The 23576-nt window shown below is 35.5% G+C and overlaps 2 pseudogenes; both read left to right on the top strand.

Moving 5' to 3' along the window:
- The first annotated feature begins 6586 nt into the window (after positions 1-6586).
- On the top strand, positions 6587-7905 carry LOC104847608 (annotated as a pseudogene).
- An 11892-nt stretch (positions 7906-19797) lies between these two features.
- LOC104847631 overlaps positions 19798-23576 on the top strand; it is a 56146-nt pseudogene continuing 52367 nt past the window's right edge.

Here is a 23576-nt window from a genome sequence, read left to right as displayed (position 1 = left end):
CTTGCACATGCCAAACATACACTCTGTTGCTGAGCTATATCTCTAATAACTCTTGCATCACATATAAAAAGTTGAAATATGTAACCAAAAAAGAATATTTCATTTTATTATAGGGTTATAAACAGAAATGAAAGATTTAGAGCTTAAAAATATCTTCTCTCAGAGGCATTTCTTTTCTTATTTAATAACTTTCTCATCTGTGCACATTTGTAGAGTATTTGAGTACAAACCAGATCACCAAGACAATGAAATCATTCTTAATTCATAGACTTTCTACAACCATAAAAAGTCCCATTTTGCCAATAATAAATCATAAGTCTGGGCATCACTCTGAATTTCATAAGCATGTGTTCTCAGAGATTGCTCTTTGATGTATAAATTTTTTAAAAACTCCTTATTAATTCAAACCCCAGAGACACTCCTTATTGTTACAATTTTTTCCTCTGTTTTTTCCTTAAAGCACTGTATTAAATACCTAACCCTGCTATGTCAACATACTGTCACCAGATGGCAGTTGCATGCTGCAGCCCTCAGAATTTGAGATAAAAGGTGTAAAATCACTTGTTTGACTAAAATAAGATATTCTTTTTCACCTTTCCCATATCAAAAGCATATTATAAACTTAAATAATAACTAAATCTGAAAATACCTTACAGTAAAGTCAAATAATTAAACTTCAAGATAAGTTTTTATTCATTTTTTAAGAGTTATTAAACAACCTATCCTACCCTGACCATAAGCTCCCTTTGAATGCTAATCTTCGTATCCGTGATCACTTGGACTTGATCATACTTCCTAAATTTTTAGCCTCAACTTGTAGTCTTGTTTTGCACATGCACATACAGGTGCAGATTTAATTTGGCATGATATAGCCACCTTGCCTAGCTATCTAAATGAAAGGATCTCTCTCAATCTCTCTCTCTCTCTCTCTCTGTCTCTCTCTCTCTCTCTCTCTCTCTCTGTCTCTCTCTCTTTCTCTTCCCCCCCTTCCTTTGTCATCCTTTGTTTGTTTGTTTTTTTCAGTATTGAGGATTGAACCTGGGGTGTTCACATATTATCACACATTATTTTATTTTTTACTTTAAGACAGAGTCTCGCTATATTCCTAAATCACACAGTCTGGTCTCCAAAAATATAATCCTCCTCCCTCAGATTCCCCAGAATATTGAAATTATAGGCATGTGCTACCATGTCCAGTTTCCCCTACAGATTTCTGGTTCTTCCACTTTTCTCCCTTTCATCCTCTTCATTTAGAAAATACAATTTTCTCTCACAATCCCTAGGTTTTCAAATTTATCTCTTTTTAAAATTAGTTTTAGTTTTCTCATTGAGAACAGTTTACACTGCTCTTTTGCCTGTGCTAACTGAAGCTGAGCAGAAATAGTAATTTAAAAATATGTCCAACAACTCAATTAAAAATGGGCAAAGGACTGTAATAGATACTTTTCCCAAGAAGTTATACAACTGTCTAAAAAGCACATGAGAAGATGTTCAACACCATTATTCAATAAGGAAATGCAAATCAAAACCCTGAGTTTTCGCTTCATACCTATTGAGATAGCTATAATTTTCAAAAGTGGAAAATAATTACTGGTGAGGATGTAAAAAATTGGAAGCCTTATACATTGCTGATGACAATTTAAAATGTGCAATTGCCGTGAAAAATAGTTGGCAGATTCCCCAAAAAATAAAATATAAAATGAATATGTGGCTCAGCAATGCCACTCCTAGATTTGTATCCCCCGAATTCTTCAAGCAAGGACTATAACAGACACACATCAATGTTAATAGCATCATTAATCACAATAACCTAAAGATAATACAATTCAAATTTCTTTTGACAGATGTATAGATGAACAAGAAATGGTATAGGCATACAATGAAATATATTCAGCCATAAAAGGAAATTAAATTCCAATATATGTTGAAACATGAAAGAATTTTGAAGATACTATGCTAAATAAAACAAGCCTAGCACAGAAAGACAAATACACATTGTATGACTCAACTTATATAATGTATCAGAGTGGTTAAATTCACAGCTAATAAAAGTAAAATAGTAGTTACCAGGATTTGGAAGAGTGGGCATAAAGACTTAGAATTAGTGGGTTCAGAGCTTCAATTTAGCAAGCTAAAATAAATCCTGAAAAATAGAGTGATGATGGTAGCACAATAATGCATACACACATAATGCCATAAGACTGCACACTTCAAAGGGGTTATAATGGGTAAGATTTGCTTTAGATTCCATTATCACCAACTCAGAGCTGTAGGTAACTTGACCTGTAAAATTAAGAGACAATGACAACAACCAAGTTTTCTAAACAGGCCAGTTTCAGTAAGCAATGATAATAAAGTTCTATGTGTTTTAGTCATTACAAAAAAGTAACCTGATCTTAATCTATCAAACCAATTATTTTTTATTGTTGTTGTTCTTTGTTACTGCTTATTTTTTCCACAGCTCTTTTCTGTCTATAAAACCAGTCTTCTGCTCAGTCAGTGACAATTTTTCTTTTTTATGGAATAAAATATTGCCCAATTTTAGAATCACAAAATGAAGCTAATAAAAATCTTTCAAAAGAGTTTGTAGTGAATTTATTTTGTGACCAAGCAATTTACAAGTTCTTTGGCATATTTATGGTCTATGAGCAAATACTAATTATACAAGTACTAATTACAAATGACTGTTCTATAGTTTGACTTTCTATAAATCTCAAAAATTAAGACAAGTCATTATGCAATATAACTGTGTTTATCCAGTAGGCTCTTTTCAACTATCTGAAACATTTTTTTTTGTTTCTAGGACATGATAGACTATCTATTCTCTATGAAAATTAACCATTACAGAAGAACCAGGGTACTCACTTTGTCAGCTTCTCTAATCTATTTCAAGGCAGAGTAAAGAACATGAATTATCTCTCAGTTGTTCACATTATATGAATATTGCATAATACTGACTGGATACCTAGCCTGTGAAAGCACGGTGCTTTGCTTTTCCAATATTATTTCTCAATTCTGGAAAGATAGGCATCAGTATTTTAGAGATTGAGAAACTAAGGCAATGGTAGTTATGTGTTCAAGGCCTCAGAGCTATTAACTGGTGCACCTGGTTTCAACCACAAGCTTTTCAGCACTGAAGCCAATGTGTGGACTTTCTTATAGTGTGCCACCTTAAACCACTGACTTATGGCAATCTGACTAGCTATATGAAGACTTTTGCTACTTCTGAAAGGAATTTTCTTCTGAAAGAATGTATAATTTGAGCCTTTCTCTTTCATTGGCCTGTTTCCTTATTTTACATTTGCTGATTTAGTGAAGTTTGACTGAGAAAGGTCTGTAGCTCAATGGTCCGTTTGCATCCATAATCTTTGATTCTCAAGTTAATGTTAGTAGGTCTCAGGGAACAGCTTTCCTACTGATCTTGGCAGGAAATGATGTCAATCCCCTGATCAACTCAGTAAAATATGAAATGGGCCTTCATTTCTTTTTCTTTTTCTTTTTTTTCCTGGAATATCTCTTTATGTAAACCCATAGAACATAGCCAGGGCAATTTAGAGGGCAGAGAAAATGCCTTCTGTGAGTGTAATAATGAAAAAGTTTCTAAGAAGCCAGAGATTTCACTGGTTGCTCTCTGCCCCACTGTGAATTAAAAAGCAAAGGAATCAAGAATAGGTAAGAAACAAGCAGACAAGGCAATTTGCTGGGTGGTCTAAAATAAAACTAGGAAAGGAGATAACACATTTGCAGAAAACATAACCTTTGTATGTCCAAAGGGTTAGCCTTTGCTACAGTTGTGGAAGGAGATTATCTGTTCTATCACTGAATCTACATTCACCTGTCTTATCATTCTACTCCTCCACCCTAAGATGTCCTAGAGCTAGTAAATACTTGTTAAATAAAGGCATGTCCAACCATCCTATCATCAGGCTGGCTCCTCTCTGGCATTCTCTTAGCATATTTCATGTTTCATAGCATTCTCCTTATCCTGGTCAAATCTCAGTTTGTCCTGGACCTTAATCTTACTTAAAAATTTGAATTAAAATTCCATGGTCAATTCATCTAGCAAAGATGTTAATGAGTAGCAATAATTTAATGCATTATGACTATCAATTAAACATCTTTTGGTTTTTGTTTTGTTTTTGTTTGTTTTTGAGACAGGGTCTCACTGTGCTCCAGGATGGAGGTGAACTCACAGAGTTGCACAGATGAGCCTCAAACTCATGATCCTCCTGATTTAACCTTCCAAGTGCTGGGATTATAGGTGTGGGTCAGCACACTGAACTTCAGATTGCTCATTTTTATGGAGCTTTCAAACCTTCAGACTTGATTTTTGACATGCAATCTCTCTTACTTTTCTTGCAAGTCTGAATGCATAAATCCATCATGGTGTTTAAAAAAATTCTCCCAACTCAGCAACAGCTTTTGACTGCAGCAGAAATAGCACTAATGGGCATGAAGATATATGATGAATGTTTGTAAACATTAATGGAACATTGTTTACAAGGAGCTTATAATTTAGCTGGGAAGACAAAATTAACATGCAAGAGAAGTCAACAAAAGAGCCATAATACCATGATCTTTCTGGATTAATTACCTGGAACATCAGCTGATTCCAGGGATCTGACACTGTTTATCATAAGGAGGAAGGGTTGGGGATAGATCTGAAAGTAGTATTTTCAAGTTATATGACAACAGCATCAGTAAATAAGAAGTGGAAAGTAAATGAGGCAGTGGCAATCACAAACACACTGTCAAAACACGCCTATAGCCATAGCATGTGCAACCATGAATTCCAGTGTGTGGCACATTGTTTGAGTGATGACAGTGCAAGCTGAGGAGAGTGATACATGGATGAAGCACTATTTGGTAAACATTTCCTTGAACCTGTCCTCCAGCTGGGTGTGTTGCTGCACACCTATTATTCCAGCATTCTGGGAGGCTGAAGCAGGAGGCCTGCAAATTCAAACCCAGCCTGAGCAATTTAATAACAACAAGAATTTGTCTCAAAATAAAAAATATAAAAGGACTGGGGATAGAGCTCAATGTGAAGGCCCTGGGTTCAATTCCCAATGGCACACAAAACAAAAACAAGCACTAAAAATAACTGGCCTCCATCATTTCCCCATAAATATTTTGGAAGTAGAATTGGTGACTTTAAAAAAAATAGCTTTTTAATTATCTCTGTGATGAATATCTAGATGGTAAGTTCAACAATCACACAAAAAATTTCCTTAGGTTGCAGCATAGAAAGTATGGTTTAGGAATGCAATTTTTTAAAAATACTCTGAAATACTACTGACACCAGTGATTCTCAGTCAGAGTCTCAAAAGTGGTTGGAGACTGTTAAGGAAAAAGAGACTTAAAAGAATGACCTGATAACTTGTTCTTTATCTCTCCAAATTATACCAGCATAGAAGGGAAAGCAACATGCATCCCACTAAAGAAGAAGTAGTGGTGAAATCATTGTAATTTTCTGTTTCTAAATAAGCTGAACTCCTGTCCACTCTAGGTTAAAGATTTACTACCATAGGTCCTCTCTTGTATGCCCTACAGTACTGACTATACTGACGATGATTAAATGAAATTTAACACATATTTTCTCATTTATTGATTTGTTCTCAAAAAGATCCCAAAGTTTTAGAAAGAAGTTTTTGGTATAGACTGAAAATTTTCTAACTTCGGACTGTGTTTCAAAAAGTTTGTAATCCCATCTCTGAATGCAGATATGACATATTCACCATGAGATTTGTTAAAGGCAAACCACAAGTTCTTAGAATGTGAAGGGAAGATAATGATCAGAAGGGGAGGAATCTGGTTAGAGTAGGTTTCCCTGCAAGAGAAAAAGAAGTGAAAAACAAAAAGACAGGTAGAGTATCAAGCCTTCCCTTTCCCTGATCAGTATCGTGCAGAGATGTATGATGCAACAAGTAGAACAAACAGGATTAAAAATGTAGCTTACACCATCAAATAAATTTTAGTTAGTGTTTTTTTTTCTAGTGCTGTTATTGAACCCAGGACCTCATTCATGCTAGGCAAGCAGTGTATTCCTGAATACATCCCCAGTGCTTTTTAAATTTTTAAGTTTTGAGACAGCATCTCACTAAATTGACCATACTGGCCTGGAGTTTGTATCACACCTGAATGAGCCACTGCAATAGCTGTGAATAAAGGCATGCACCACTGCATCCAGAAAGGGTATTGTTTTCATGTTAGTTGAGGAGAACATTTTCATCAGGGCCTTTTTGTGATCTTATATATAATGGCATTTCTGCCTCATTCCACTCACTCTACATCCTATCCCATTTTCTTGCCTTTTTTTCTTCTATATCACTTATGAATACATACATTGCTGTACATCTATACTTATTTACTTGCAATAGTACCTGTTTTCCCCGCTGCTGTGTAAATTCCATAAGGGAAATGCTTGAAACATAAGTTTACCACTGTTAAAAGATAATTTTCAAAAAATGTCAAAATCATGACTCATAGAAGTTATGGCGGTGGTGCTGAGAAGTCGGGAGATCTCCATCATTGTTGGTGAACCTGTGGTGCGGGTACAGGATCATGGCCTTCAAGATTAGCCACAATGGCTGAAAATGGTGCTAATGGAAAACTAGCTGCTTTAGAGGCCAAAATCTGTAATCAAATTGAGTATTATTTTGGAGACTTCAATTTGTGATGGCACAAATTTTTAAAGGAACAGATCAAATTGGATGAAGGCTAGGTACCCTCGGAATTAATGATAAAATTCAACAGGTTCAATCACCCAACAGACGTTAATGTAATAGTGGAAGCATTGAGAAAGTCTAAAGCAAAACTCAGAAATCAGTGAAGATAAAACTAAAATCAGATCTCTAAACAATCAGATCTCCCTGAAGTGACTGATGAGTATAAAAGTTATATAAAAAACAGATCTGTTTATATTAAAGGCTTCCCAATGGATGCAACCCTCTGAGACATCAAAGAATGACTAGAATGAGCTGGGGTTTTAGCTCAGTGATGCCACCACCTGCCTCACAAGCATAGGACCAGAGTTCGATCTCTGGTACAAAAAATTTTTTTTTAAAAAAGAATGGCTAGAAGATAAAGGTCAAGTACTGAACATACAGATGAGAAAAACACTACATAAAGCATGTAGGGGATCAATATTTGCTGTGTTTGATAGCACTGAATCTGCTAAGAAGTTTGCAGAATCTCCAGGCCAGAAATATAAAGACACAGACTTGCTAATATTTTCTAAGAAAGATTATTTTGAGAAGAATGAAGAAAGAAAGCAAAATAAAGTTGAAGCCAAATTAAGAGCTAAACAAGAACAATAAGAAAAGCAGAAGTTAGCAGAATCTGTTGAAATGAATCTCTAGCAGAAAAGATTGGATGCTTGCTGAAGTTCCCAGGTGACTAGATGACCAGACCTGTACAGAATATTTTCACATCCTTTTCTCAAATCATGGTGAATAAAATGGATAGCTTTTTCAGAGGAGCAAGAGAGGGAGTAATTCTATTAAAAAAAAAAAAAAAGAAAACTCCAAGGAGGCACTCAATAAAGCCAAAGATGCAAACAGTGGTAGCCTACAATTAAGGAACAAAGAAGTGAAGTGGGAAGTACTGGAAAAAGAGGCTGAAAAAGAAGCTTTGAAAAAAATCGAAGAAGACCAGCAAGAATCCCTAAACAAATGGAAATAAAGGGATGCAGGTTTAGAGGAAAAGGAAAAGGAAATAGAGCTGCCCAGCTTGGATATGCCAAAGAAAAATTAGAGTTTCAGGTCAAGAAAAACAATTGATAGTGATTAAGAATGTGATGAAAATGGTGCCCCTGGACTAGTGAAGAGAGAAAGAGAAGAAATAGACAAAGAAGAACCTGCATTGAAATGAGAGAAAACAGAAAATGGTGCTGGAGACCAGTAGTCTAGTAAATAATTTTTTTTATTCATCTAAGATTTTAAGCTGCTTTTTATCTTTGAAGGCTTTAAAAAAGAAAAACAAATTAGGTCCACTTCAATGTCTACCTATAAAAAAGGATAATTTTGTTGTTGTTGTTTTAACTTGTCTTTTTGGTATTGTTATCCACACAGATTTTTAAATGCATAGTTCTGTTTATGTTCACATGATTCAAATATCAAAAGGAAGATTTTCCACTAAATAGCCTTTGTAATATGAGAATATATTAGTATAAAATAAAATATATACTATATAAAAAGTTTTTTTAAAAATAACTTATACACCTACAAAACTCTAGCTCATTAAGGAGGAAACCAGTGCTGTTACAACTGGTTAAAAGGAGAAGCCATGAAGGTACAGGATCCCAGTAATGAATGTAACTGTACTGTAGACCTAGATTGCACCAATAAACTCAATAAAAAGAAAAAAAAAGGAGAAGGCAATGAACAGTTACATTTATAGATGGGGAATATTGAAATGAATGTGCAAATTGGAGGTAAACCTGGTTTTTCCATGAGGGGTAGAGAGTTGCCCTTCCAACTGCCAGAATTAAATTTGCCAGTCTCTAGGCAAACATTATTTTCTAAGACAAGGATTATTTGACATCAAGATAAAAGTTATCTTCAATTTTTAGAGTTGCCAAACAGCCACCATCGGCAGAATTAGATAACCCTAAGGGCTGATATGGATAATAGTTTCCCACTGAAGTCGAGAATTCTTTCTACATGGCAGCAGGGTATGGCGAAATGTCTAGCCCAGAGTGGATACTACCAAAAACAAGATGAGGCCCATATCGTATGATCGATGCAGTACTTCAAAGCAGATACTTCAGTATCATCCCGATTGTCCTCTCTGTCACTCTGTTCACCCCATCTCCAGTCTGTCATTCATTGTGTTCTATCCATTCTACCATCTTCCACTTCTGTCCATTCCCACTGCCACTCCTATTTTTCAAGCCCCCAGGAATTTTTCACTTGAATTCCTACACCAGGTTCTTTTTTGTGAAAATTTCTTTATTGCTTGCTTGCTTGCTGGCTTGCTTGCTTTCTTGCTTTCTTGCTTTCTTGCTTTGCTTTCTTTCCTTCTTCCTTCCTTTCCTTTTCCTATGACTACATCTTTGTGATGCATAATAAATACATTCACTCTGGGAAGTTGGTACATGCACATATCTCATTTTGATTTTTTTACTTCCCCTTCTCTTCTCTCACTTCCCTCTCCCTCCATCCTTAGATCCCTTTTCCATCTTCAAAAGGTCTAGCTCTCTGTTTTGTATCATCGACCTTTTGTTTTTATTTTGCTTTGAAATTATACTTTGGGTTTCTCACACAAGAGAAACTATGAGATATTTAACCTTCTGCTTCTGATTCATTTTCTTTAGTATTGTGATCTCAGGATTCATCCATTTTCCTTCAAATGACTCAAATTTACCCCTTTTATGGCAGACTAGTACTCTGTTGTATATAAATACCACATTTTTAATTCATTCATCTGCTGATGTATATATAGGCCACTTCCAAGATTTGGCTATTTTGAGTTATGCTGCTATGAACATAGATGTGTATGTATCACTGTAGTTTGATGTCTTTACTCTTTCAGCATGATACCCAGAAGAGGTAGAGCTGGGTCAAATGAAATTTCTATTATTAGTTTTCTGGAGAATCTCCATATTTATTTCCACAGTGGTTGAGCTTGTTTACTTTCTGATCAATAATGTACAAGCATTCCATTTTTCCCAACAATGTTGCCAGCATTTGTCATTTTTGAGTCTTCAATGATAGCCATCTTCTGAGATAAGATGAAATTTCAGGGCTAATATTGATTTGCATTTCTCTAATAGCCAAAGGTGCTAATGACTTTTTATGTGTTTATTGGCCAATTTGTGTTTCTTTAAAAAAAAAATAGTTCTTTATTGTCAACTCCAATACATTCACCACCTCAAATAAGGCAAATTTCTTTTGCTATGTAAATAATATCATGGCATTTCTGTACTTAAAACCCATTGCACTCAGAATGAACTATAAGGTAATTTAGAAATGAAGACCCTTTACTCCAGGGTACATCTAACAACAAAATAAGAATAAAAAGTTCAAAGCCAAATCAATAATTTAACATAGTTGTTGGCACATAATAGAGGAACATTAATTGTTGAATTAATTAATTTATTCACAGTGCTATTTAAAGCTTATCCTTCATGATTCATCTTCCTTCTAAATGCTTTTTGTAAATTATAAGTGCAGTTTATTCTTTAAATGCATCTTTTATCTTTCCTATTTGGAGTTCAGATCTCATTTTTTAAAACAGAATAATAATCCTCATATTATATGAAAAATTTTGTGATGATTCTAAAGTATTAATGTGTTCAAATTCTGGTTAACTTTTCTAGTGTGACAGTGTCTTGCCTATTATATGCTCACTCCACCCTACAGTAAGTCTGTAGATTCTACCAAAGCACATGTGCAATTTAGTCTTATAGCTATATTATCTCCATGAGATCATCCACACCACAGGGGCAATTTCTTATAGGTACCCTGCACAATAACTCACCACAAAGAGGAAAATATCAATTCAAAGTTTCCTTCCAGCCTTGAGCACTATCATAGACCTATAATAATCTCAGCTACTGTGAATGCTGGTACAGAAGGATGACAAGTTCAAGACGAGCCTGGTCAACTTAGCAAGATGTTATTACAAATTAAAAAAAAAATGTCTCCAGATGTAGCTCAACAATTCGTGGGTTCAGTTCCCAATACAGGAAAAAAAGAAACCTTCCAAGATGTCCATCACCATTCCATCACCATGAAATATTTAGGAAATAACAGAAAAGCAGCTGAATAGAACCCTTTTTAAATGCTGGGAGTTAATGTGAGGTTGATGTTTGAAAAACTATGAAATAAATAGAAAGTGCCTTGGCATCTTCCAGCTTTCTCTTTGTTGTCATATTCCCAAGGATATTGATTCCTTTACTCCCCCACCATGTCATCAGGATTTCTTATATTGTACCCATGAGGTCCACCTTCCTTGGACACTGTCTTGTCCTTAGTCTTCAATCTACCTATTCTCTATGAAAATTGACCCTTAAGCCAGACATGGGGATACATGTCTGTAATCCCAGAATTCTGGGAGGCTGAGGCAGGACCACTGAAATTTCAAAGCTAGCCTAGGCAACATAGCAAATTACCAAGATCCTGCATGAAAAGAAAAAAGAAAAAGAAAAAACATTTGGAGATACAGCTCAATGTAAAGGACCTGGGATCAATTTCCAGTATGGCAAAAAAGTGTGTTGGGGGGACTCTGATATTTTACAGACCTCTCAGTGAATATTCATGTTGAGAAATATGTAATAAACTATTAATGAGATATAACTTTCTCTATTATATAACTCTCTGTTCAAGGATCGTTGCATTTTACCATTCTTTATGAGTGGTAGCTGGGGAGCTGTAGTCCTTCCCACACTTCCTCAGTACACAGGAAAATAGCCCAATCATTGCTACTGCATGCAACTACCAACTAAATAACATACAGGGTGTAAAACCACACCCTTATTGCCTAATTCTTTTAAAATTCAAGTATAGAAAATAATCCTATTATTTGAGAGTTCAGATTAGTTAGAATCAGGTCAATCAAGGTTTTATTTTGATAGAATTTAATATGATGACTTTCAGCTGTGAGAAATTTTTCTGACTAATCAGTTGTTAGCCTATAATATTGTTTAATGATCTATTTAAATGATTCACACTAATTGAAGTAAACTGTGTTGCTTACAACAGCAGCTGATAGTGAAAATAATGTGTCCTATATCCTTCTTCCAAACAAGCCAATTCAGCTTTTATATTAAAATTTCAAATTTTATTTTACTAAAAGTTTATAATTTCATGTTATGACAAACTTAAAATTGACTAATATGAAGCTCTTTGGATCTACGATATTATTTTTTAATTTTATTTAATTTGCTATATGCATGCACTTTTATACACCACAAGGTGAGTTGATTTGAAGTGGAGAACCAGCATAATAAACAAAAAGTAGACACAGTCAAGTACTTTTAAACTTAATCACTCCAAAATCATAATTTTAGTTGCTGTGATATTTCTGAGAAAAAGTAGTTCTTTGGGCTACAATGATACAATATTTTGGAAAGTACTATAACACACTGAGCATAGACACTAACTCAGTAATTTCTTTCTTCCATTATTTTTTTTTTCTTTTGGCTCCAGGGATCAAACTCAGGCCTTTGCACTTGCCAGGCAGGCAGCACAACCAATGGACTAAAACCTAGTTCTATGCACTAATTTCTTAAGATAAGCTTGGGGGATATTTTTTTAATATGGACAAAAATGGTATGTGTCAGGTTCAAAATATATGATTAATGTTTCAATATAATTCTCATTACAGTAAAATAAGTGTCTTTACAAGATGTGATTTTTTAAAAATACGATGAATACCATTACTGAATGCTACCCAATGGAAAAGCAGCCTCAAAAAAAATGTTATGTGTCCAAAGTCATGATCACCCATTTTGGATCAATTCAGAACTTTGAGGCAGTCACAAGAGTGAAACTAAAGAAAAGAAAGAGGAGTTCCAGAACTGCTTCAAAGAGTAGCAACCATGTACAATCAGTGTGCTTGTAGTGAGGGGAAATATTTTGAGGGGATTTAATGGTAATGTATCTTTTGGTGGAGTAAACTCTTTTAGATTTAAGCACTCATCATGGTTTTCTGTTAAAAAACTTTCATTGGCATATGTTTGCAAAAAAATAATGATCACATTCCTTGTGGAGTGCTGGTACATTTACATAACACATCTTAATTCTTTTTTCATCCCCTTCACCTCTTCCTTTATCTTCCTTCCATCTCTTGGTCCCTGTTCTTTTTGTAAAAGATTGATTACCCTATGTCCTATTCTCTATCTTTTATTTTGCTCCTTGTTTATATTTTGGCTTTCTAATGTATGAGAAACCATGCAATATTTAAGCTTCTGTGTCTGAGTTAATTCATTTATCATTATGGTCTCAAGGTGCATCTATTTTCTTACAAATAGCTCAAGTCTGTACTTTTCCATCATATTTCATAATCCTTTCTAAGGTGGAACTTTCTTTATTTCTCGTTTTCTTTTTTGTTCTTTCATTTTGGTTTGGGTTGGTTGGTTAGTCTTAGTTACTGGGGATGGAACTTGGGGCCTCAGATATGCTAGGTAAATACTCTGCCATTGAGCTACACTGCCAACCCTCTGAACTCAAACTGGAGACATTTGAATTACACTAAAACATCATTTCAGATTTGTTGTTTTAACCAGAAATATAACTGATCACCAATCTATAGCACTAAGATATTAAGGTAACAGTTTCAAAACATCTAAATTCCTTGAAATGTTACCCTTCCCAGCCCATATTAAACACCACTTACAAGATGCTTGTAAAAATACACAAATATTTTGTACACCTATCTTGAAACATTTAAACTCTTCTGAGCTCCAGATTGTACTTGGAACTGTAAGAAATGCCCTTATAATCTGGGCAGCATGGCACACACTTTTAATTCTAGCACTCTAGGGTGTTAAAGCAAGAATGTCAAGGAATATTCCAGCCTAGCCTTGGCAACTTACTGACCTAGTGAAACCCTGTCTCAAAATCAAAAGCAAAAGAGGCTATTCCATTGAGCTCTGAGTCCTTTTTTATTGTTTGGTGTTTTGTTTTGTTTGCCAATACAATGCTGTTTTATCATTACAGCTTTGTAGTATAACTTGAAGTCCAGGACTGTGATGCCACCCGCCTTGCTCTTGTTGCCCAGGATTGCTTTTGCTATTCTAGGTCTCTTCTGGTTCTGTATGAATTTAGGGTTTTCCTTTCTCCAGATCTATAAGAAATTGCTATTGGTATTTTTATTGGAATTACATTAAATCTGCATAATAATTTTGGAAGTATGGACATTTTGGTTATATTGGTTCCACCTATCCTGGAAAAGAAATCTTTCCAACTTTTTCTAACTGCTTTAATCTCCTTTTTCAGAGTACTTTCATTTTCATTGTGGAAGTCTTTCATTTCCCTGGTTAGGTTAATTTCAAGGTATTTCATTTTTTCTTGATGCTTTTGTGAAAGGTATTGTTCCCTTAATTTCCCCCTCAGTGAGTTTGTTGCTGGTGTACAGGAATGCTATTGATGTTTGAGTGTGGACTTTGTATTTTGCTACACTACCAAATGTGGTTATTAGTTTTAGAAATCTTGTGGTGGAATATTGGGGGTCTTCTATGTAAAGGATCATATCATGTGCAAATTATGATAATTTGACTTTTTCCTTTCATATCCATATCCCTTTTATTTATTCCTCTTTTTGCTCTAGTTAATATTTCAAGGGTGATATTGAACAGGAGTGGTGATAGCAGATATCCTTGCCTTGTTTCTGATTTTAGAGGGAAAGCTTTCAGCTTCTCTCCATTTTGTATAGTGTGGAGGTCAGTTTGCATAGATAGGTTTATCAGGATGAGCTAAAAACTTTCTATTCCTATTTTCTTCAGATTTTTTTATGACGAATAGATGTTGAGTTTTGTCAAATGTTTTTTTCTGCATCTATTGAGATGACCATGTGATTTTTGTCTTTGTGCCTGTTTATGTAGTATATTAATTACATTTATTGATTTACCATATTGAACCATCCCGGCATCCTTGGAATTAATCTTACTGGGTCTTGATATATGATCTTTGTCATTATTTACTACATTCTATTTATCAGTATCTTATTGAGGATATTTGCATCTATGTTCTTTAGAAAGATTGGCCTATAGTTCTCTTTTATGTTAGGGTCCTTTGCTGATCAGAAGAGAGAAAAACTGAAATAACTCCAGGCACAGTCAGTTATATTATCTTTGAAAAGAAGCTCAAATACCTTAGCTATGGGTGGACGGGATGAGGGGAGGAAAGGGGTATGGGGAAAAATGAGAACCAAGAACTGTCATGGAAAGGTGCAAGATCACAATGATGAATCTAACTGTACTGTATATCTAAAAAGGACCAATAAACTCAATGAAAATAAATCCCTTAGCTAGGGGAAAGATAGCTTCTTTAACAAATGATGATGGAAAAACTGGCTATCTACATGCCAAAGGTTGAACCTAGACCCATATCTCTCACCATGTAGTACACTAAAATCAGAATGGATCAAAGATCTAAGCATTAGCATAGAAGCAATCTGATGGAACAACATAGGTAAAATTATTGAAATCACAGGTGTAGGTAAAGACTTTCTAAACAAAATCCTGCTTGCAAAAGAAATAATAACAAGAATCAACAAATGATATCACATGAAATTAAAATGCTTCTGCACAATAAAGGAAACCATCAACAGAGTGAAGAGACAACCTACAAAATGTGAAAAGATATTTTCCAGCTACTCCTCAAAGGACTAATATATAGAATATATAAAGAGTTAAGACACACATGTGTAAATAGATTCTCTAGTGTGAAAAACTAGAAGTGTAAATAAGATACAAATTTTATAATTGACAATGCGAAATAGGAAGAAATGTGCTAAAGGTGTAGGGAACGTGGGAAGCGTTGGGGAAAGGAAATAAGGGAAAAGAAAAAATATGGAAAAATGAAAGAATGGAAACAAAGTCTTTGTAAATAGGGAATAGTGGGGGGGTGAAGGAAGGGCAGGGACAAGGGAAAAAAATGAGAACCAAGGTATATCATGTAAAGCTACAAGATCCAAATGATAAATGTAACTGTATTGTACATTTAAAAAGTACCAATAAACTCAATGAGAAAAAAAAGAGTTAAAAAAATTAGACCTCACAAATTCAGAGACCAAATTAAAAAATGAATAGACATTTCTCAGACTTAGAACTACAAATGGCCAATAAATACATAAAAAAATGTTCAACCTCAGTGGTCATTTAAAAATGCAAATTAAAACAACACTGAAATTCCATCTCACTCCAGAAAGAACAGCTATCAACAAGAAATCAACCAATAACAAATGCCATCAATGCTACTGGGATAAAGGAACACTACTCCATTGTTGGTGGAACTATATTCTGTTACAACCACTATGGAAATAGATATGAAGATTGCACAAAAAACTAAAAACAGAAATTCTATTTGGCCAAGCTATTTCCCTTCTAGGTATCTTCCCAAAAGAGTTAAAGACACCATACCACAGTTATGTATGCATACCCTTGGTTATAGCAGCTCAATACATAATAGCCAAATCTTGGAAATAGCCTATATGCCCATCAACAAATGAATGGATAATGAAAAGACACTAATTATACTCAACAGAGTACTACTCTGCAATAAAGAAGGATAAGCTTAAGTCATCTGTAAAAAAGGGGGGGTGTGTTTAGGCTATAATATTAAGTAAAATGACTCAAGTAAATAACATCAAATACTTCATCATTTATGTTTCATGAAAAACTCAATATAAATAAAGTATGAAATAAAAGAGATAATAGAAAGAGAGAAAAAGAGAGAGGGAAAGAGAGGGAAAGAAAGAGAAATGTAATCCAACATGAGCAATGTATCTAAAAGTGTACCTTGACTTAGTACAGTTGTCTTACATGTTTTACATATTCTTTGGCCTATTAGTCTGGTATTCAATCTGTATATATTATAATTAACTATAATGCCTTATAATATAGGTGAATCTGATGCTTGAAAAATAAAAATGAGTGGAGGGAAAGGGGGAAAATGAATTGAAATGCTTTGTGTATGTGTATCAATTCTCTACAGTTAATGCAATCCTTATGTACTGAGAACATATATTAATACAAGTTTAAAAAAATTAAAGAGTATGGGGCTGGGAATGTAACCCTATTGAAATATTCTGGGTTCAATTCTGTGTAGCACACATGTACAAAAAAAACAAAAGAAAAAGAGAGAGAAGGGAAGAGAGGGATACATAAAAATTAAGATGAATTATATACGTGTACCACAAAAACGAACTAATAAAATTAGTTAAAAGAAAGAAAAGAAATTAATATATAAAATATTCTCTACTTTAAAGGAAAGTGAAGCCTATTTGAGGAGGCAAGATAAATGCACATAATAAATTTCACACGAAACAAAGAATAGAGCCAAACATAGTGTCAGATGGCTGTAATTCTAGCACTGGTGTGTCTTGTCAGTCTGGACTACCCAGAAAGTTCCAGGCTAGCCTAGACTGTATAATGAAACCATTTCCCCAGACAAAAGCAGAAGGAGTGAAAAATAATGAGGCAAAGGACAATGGGAGATGGAACAAAGGCAATAAGGGAAGGCTTTAAAGGATAGCCCTCTCAGCTAGCCCTTGAAGGAAGGCCAGATACTAATAGGTAAAAAGGAGTAACGGGCCGTTCCAAAGCAAGAGAAACAGTATAGGTGAACAAAGTGGTGTATTCCTAAAATGTCAGCACTCAGGAGGATCTCAAGTTCAAGAACAGCCTGAGAAATTTAGAAAAACACTGTCTCAAAATAAAATACAAAGCCTGGGGATATAGCTCAGCCCTTCTTGGATTCAATCCCCAATACCCAGGACTGAGAAACAGATATTGTAGAAAGGAATACTATAAGCAAAACAGCTAAGAACAAAATTGGTATGGAATTTATGGAATGGGTAGAAGAAGGAGGTTAGCATGCCTGGTTAAATTGTTTAGTGTTGAGAAGAAAGGCTGCACAAGCAATGTTTTATATCATGTATGAGCTGGGCATGGTGGTGCACACCTATAATCCCAGCACTCGGGAGGCTGAGGCAGGAGGATAGGATTGTTGTGAGTTTGAGACCAGCCTGGGATACATAGTGAGTTCTGAGACTATTCTCTCCTCAACAAGAGGGACTAATGTATTTTTTCCATGTTTTTTTAACACCTATGTAAAAAATACATGTCACAGATGTTCAATAAACTCTGATTAAATAAATTAATCTGAAAAGTTAAGATGGCAGATAACTACAGAAATTGGCCTAAGAACAAAAACTTGGCATCATATTGCAATGAAAAGCAAATCACCAGGACTATTCTCTCCTCAACAAGAGGGACTAATGTATTTTTTCCATGTTTTTTTAACACCTATGTAAAAAATACATGTCACAGATGTTCAATAAACTCTGATTAAATAAATTAATCTGAAAAGTTAAGATGGCAGATAACTACAGAAATTGGCCTAAGAACAAAAACTTGGCATCATATTGCAATGAAAAGCAAATCACCAGGGTTTTCATCTTTATTAATTTTCCTAGTATCTCACACTAAGAGAGTTCTTATCAATATGTTGCTTATAAGAAATAGAGGATAGTTCTTACAAGATGTTACTTGCTTTTATACAAATGATTTATCCCACAGCCCAATTAACTTTAATGGGTAGGTACAAATCTCTATCCATACTCATTCCATGTATCCTTTTTTAGAGCAAGGCAGAAAAGTAGCAAAATTGAAGACCCCCAAATTAGGTATACACTGCATGAACAGGTGCATAAATGATAGGAAAGCATTGCTTTTTTGTTTGTTTTGTTTGCAATACTGGGGACTGAACCCAGGGTTTCACACTAAGAGAGATCCCCAGACAGCCCAAAATTTTTTCTGGTTTTCTTTTTATTTTTTTAAATTCATCAAGTTTATTGGTACATTTTAGGTATACAATATGATGACAATCATCATTGGGAATTTGTATCTTTACATGATGTATCTTGGTTCTTATTGTTTTCCTCATTCCCCTGCCCTCCCTTCAACTCCTCCAACCCTCCGTATTACAAAGACTTTGTTTCCATTTTTTCACTTTCTTATATTCATTCCATCACCCTATCCCTATCCCTTCCCCTTCCACTTCCCCTTTGGACCTTTTCTACCTATTTCACATTATCTAAAGTGAAGAGACAACTCACAATGTGGGAAAATTTTTTCACCAGCTGTTACTCAGACAAATGTCTACCATCTAGAATATTTAAAAAAAATTTTAAAAATCAGATCCCCCCAAATGTAAAGACTCAATTCAAAAATGAGAATCTAAAATGAACAATTATGAGACAAAAAGTAGAAACAGCAAATAAACACATGAAAAAATGTTCAACATCACTGGTTATGCGAGAGATGCAAATAAAAACAATGCTGTGATTTCACCTCACTCCAGAAAGAATGGCTGATATCAAGAAATCAATAACAAATTCTGGTGGAGTGGTGGGGAAAAGGAATCCTTTTTGTGATTTTCTGATACAGGGTCTCTCTGTGTAGTTAAGACTGTCCTTGAACTCAATGCATAGCCCAGGATGGCCTCAACCCTGGCAATCCAACCACCTTAGCCTACTGGAGGCTGGCATTATAGATGTGCACCACCACACAATGTTTAAGAAAGCATTTCTTAATGCATCCTATAGATTAATAGTTCTGAGAGATGTTAGTAGGTACACAATAAAAATATTTCATACAATCAAATAAGTTTTGGAATCTCAGAATACTCTATTACCCACTTGAAAATTTTCAATGCATACTCATGTATCAAAACATTCTGAAATGTCTCCTACTAATCTGTTTTAAATTGTTTTATTGTTTAATGCAATATGTTTCAATCTTGTTTTTATCAGATAAATCTGTGTGTGTGTGTGTGTGTGTGTGTGTGTGTGTGTGTGTGTATGTGTATTGCTATTCTTTTAAACATTATTTCATTCTTGGCCACGGACCAATTTTCCAGCACTCCTGATGTGACACACATGCTCTCCCAGGCTAGGAAAGCAGACCAGGAGAGCAGAGCACAGTTTGTGGCAGTGGGCTGCAGGCCACAGTGGACCACATTGGCAGGGACCACGAGAGAGGCTGAGGAGGTACTACCTCATTTTGGAAAACTTGAGAAACAGGAAAAACATCCTAACAAAATGTCAACTTTTTGAAATCAATGCCCACATTTGGATTCAGTTGGTGAAATAACAAAGGATTTGATACAAAAATCACATGGTACTTGTCAGGATTGTAAAATCAGAGGACCAAATCTTTGATCATGCCTGGAGAATAGATGTTTATATATTGGCAGTGACTTTTCTCTGTGTAGTTCAGGCAGGCTTTGAACTACTATGTAGGAGCACAGGCTGGCTTACAACTCATGGTGATCCTCCTGCATCAGTACTGAGTACTGAGATTACAGGAGTCAAAGCATTATTTAACTGTGAACCTCACTACTCTTTGAGTATAGTGTGATGCTTGCAAGAAAAAAAGTATTTTGGGACAGAAAATTAGGAACTCAGCCTTCCTTGCTTCATGTAAGACAACCTCAGCAAATACAGGAAATACTGTCCAGGATTTTAAAACACCTAGTAATACAACATTGAAAACTCCTTTGGTTGCTGTACTTGATGATCTGGATATAGAAGTGGAAGAAGATGAACTTAAAGCAAGAGCACTTATAGATTTAAAAATACTGGAAATACTTGTCACATGAATGCAGCTTTACAGGCTGTTTCTAATTGCCCACCACTGACATAGTTTTTTCTTGATTGTGGAGGATTAGGTAGAACAGATAAGGAACCAGCAATTTGCAAAAGCTACCTCAAACTCATGACATAATTGTGGCGTAAAAGCAGGACAGGGTCTGTTGTGCCTACAAATCTGTTTCAAGGAATTAAAACTGTAAATCTAACATTTCGGAGATATTCTCAGCAAGATGTTCAAGAATTCCTTCAGTGTTTAATGGATCTGCTCCATGAAGAACTGATCTTTCAGTTCATGGTCATGGAAGTAGAGGAGGATCCTCAAACCATAATCTCTGAGAGCATGGCAGATGACAAAAGCCAATCAGATGTGGATTTCCAGTCCTGTGAATCTTGCAGCAAGTGATAAAGCAGAGAATGAAAATGGCCCCAAAGGCCATTCTGAAGATAATGATGAAAGGATAATGCTAATTCAGGATGAGGAAAACAATCCTGAAATATCAAAAGACAGGCAAATAAGAGAAGATGTGTAGTAAAATGAATAAAGTAAATTCTGAAAGAGATTAGATAAAGACAGAAACTCTGTATCTGAAACAGTGGATTTGAGCAACCAGGAAACTGTGAAGGTGCAGATATACAGCAGAGCCTCAGTGTGTATCACTGCTGTCCATTTGAATGAACTGTCTACATCACAGATCCTTCCATCAAATGATGATATTAATCCATGTTCATCAACAAGCCCTCCTAAGTCAGTCAATTGGTGACCAGGATTGGCACCCCACACAAGAAAGCTCATTTTTCATCTCCAAGGAGAAAGAAACAGCACAAAAATTACAGAATTATACTTTCAGACATCTTTGATGGGACAATAATTAGTTCAGTACAGTGTCTGACTGTGACAGGGTTCTGCAGGTCTTGAGACCTTTCAAGATCTGTCCTTGTAAATTCCTGGCAAGGAAGACCTTGCTAAATCACAATTGTAGAGTCATCCAACTTCTACAGTCAAAGCAGGATCATATGGAGAAGCATATGCTCCACAAGCCTGGATAGCGTTTTTTGTGGAATATGTAAAGAGCTGTTTTTGGGGTCCAGTACTAATCTTGCAAGATTGTCTTGCTGTCTTCTTTGCCAGAGATGAACTAAAAGGTGACAATATGTACAGTTGTGAAAAATGTAAAAAGTTGAAGAAAGAAGTGAAGTTTTGTAAACTACGAGTTTCCTGAGATTTTACATATCCACTTTAAAAGATTCAGACATAAACTGATGTTTTCCACCAAAATCAGCACCATTGTTTTATTTCCACTGGAAGTCCTGAATCTTCAGCCATTTCTTGCTAAGGATAGTCCAGATCAGGTTGTGACATATGACCTTCGGTCAGTCATATGTCATCATGAAAATGCAAGTAGTGGACGCTATGTAGCCTATTGCCAAAACAATTTAAATAATCTGTGGTATGAATTTGATGTTCAGAGTTCCACTGAAGTTTCAGAATCTACTGTAAAGAATGCAGAAGCTCATGTTCTTTCCTATAGGAAGAGCAGTGAAGAGACACAGAAAGAGAGATGAAAGATATCAAATTTGTTGAACACAGTGGAACCAATCCTCCTTCAGTTTTATATTTCTCGACAGTGGCTGAATAAATTTAAGACCTTTGCTGAATCTGGTCTCATTTCAAACAAGGACTTTCTCTGCATTCATGGAGGTGTTCCTCCATGAAAATCTAGTTATATTGAGGACTTGGTTTTGATGCTGCCCCAGAACATTTGGGATAACCTATATAGCAGATACGGGGGAGGACCTGCTGTCAACCATCTGTACATTTGCATACTTGCCAAATTGAGGCAGAGAAAATTTAAAAGAGAAGAAGAACTGAGTTGGGAATTTTTACTTGGCTTAACAGAGCATTCCATCCTTTCACTTCAAGTGTATGGGCTTCTTTTTGCACTAGGTGTGTTTCTTGTATATAACATGTTGTTGGATTTTGCTTCTTATTCCATTTTGCCAGTCTATTTCTCTTGATTGGTGAGTTGAGGCCATTGACAATGCTGGTTATAACTGATATATACTGACTAATTATTGACATGTTATTGGCCTTTTGTTGACAGAAATAATTTCCCAGATAACCATAGAGATACTGAGCAAAATGGAAGTAGTGATTTGAGATTCTAGAGCAGAAAATGACAAAAGAAAAAGATGAGCTCAGGACCATGATAGAAGCCATGAAGGCCCAGCATTAGAAAGAAATGGAAAAAATAAATGCTCAACATAGGAAAGAAATGGAATCCATAAAACAGATTCAAACAGATATCCAGGAGATTAAACACTCTATTGAAAGTTTACACAACAGAATAAAAGAATGCAAAGATAGACTCTCAGATATAGAAGATAAGATTGCAGTCAGTGACCATGAAAAGAGAGGTCTCTTAAAAATAGTCAGGGAGCATGCGAAATCGATCCAACAACTCCTAGATGATGCAAAGAAGAATAACATAAGACTGATAGGAATACATGAAGTAGCAGGAGAAAATACAAATGACTTTAAAAAGCTGTTCAAACAATTAATGACAGAAAACTTCCCAAACAGAGGGGACGAATTTGACATTCAGACAACTGAGGCATATAGGACCCCAACTAGCTACAATAAAAAGAAATCTACACCTAGACATATAATAATCAAGATCCCAGAAACCCAACAGAAGAACAAAATACTACAAGCAGTAAGAGAAAAGAAACAAATCACATACAAAGGAAAGCCCATCAGAATCACAGCAGACTTTTCAACACAAACCCTTGGGGCAAGGAGAGCCTGGAATGAGATATTTCAAGTACTAAAGGAGAACAACCTCCAACCTAGACTGATGTATCCAGCAAAACTCTCTTTCAAAATGGACAGGGATATAAGACACTTCCATGACAAGGAACACCTGAGAAACTACATGAATACCAAAGCAGCACTACAAGGAATTCTAAACAAGATCCTAGAAAAAGACAATGAAGGCAACAGCACCATGAGGCCCAACAGAGCAAACCAAATAGGCAAAGCAAGAAATTAAAAGGAGAAGGTGAAAAAATACATAATCTTTTTTAATTCTATAGTATTCACCTTTATTTGCTTAGCTATATAATGTCAAAAGTTTAGGCGTGCGCGCGAGCTCCCGGCCTACGCGGGAGCTCCCGGCCTGCGCGACAACAGACCAGGAAGGCCCCAAAGACCCCGGAGGGGGTTTCCTCAGCTGCCTGTCTGCCTGCCTGCCTGC

Source organism: Fukomys damarensis, unplaced genomic scaffold (genome assembly GCF_012274545.1).
Source record: "Fukomys damarensis isolate Sample0158 unplaced genomic scaffold, DMR_v1.0_HiC HiC_scaffold_39, whole genome shotgun sequence".
Lineage (NCBI taxonomy): Eukaryota > Metazoa > Chordata > Mammalia > Rodentia > Bathyergidae > Fukomys > Fukomys damarensis.
This window is presented reverse-complemented; position numbering and strand designations above follow the sequence as displayed.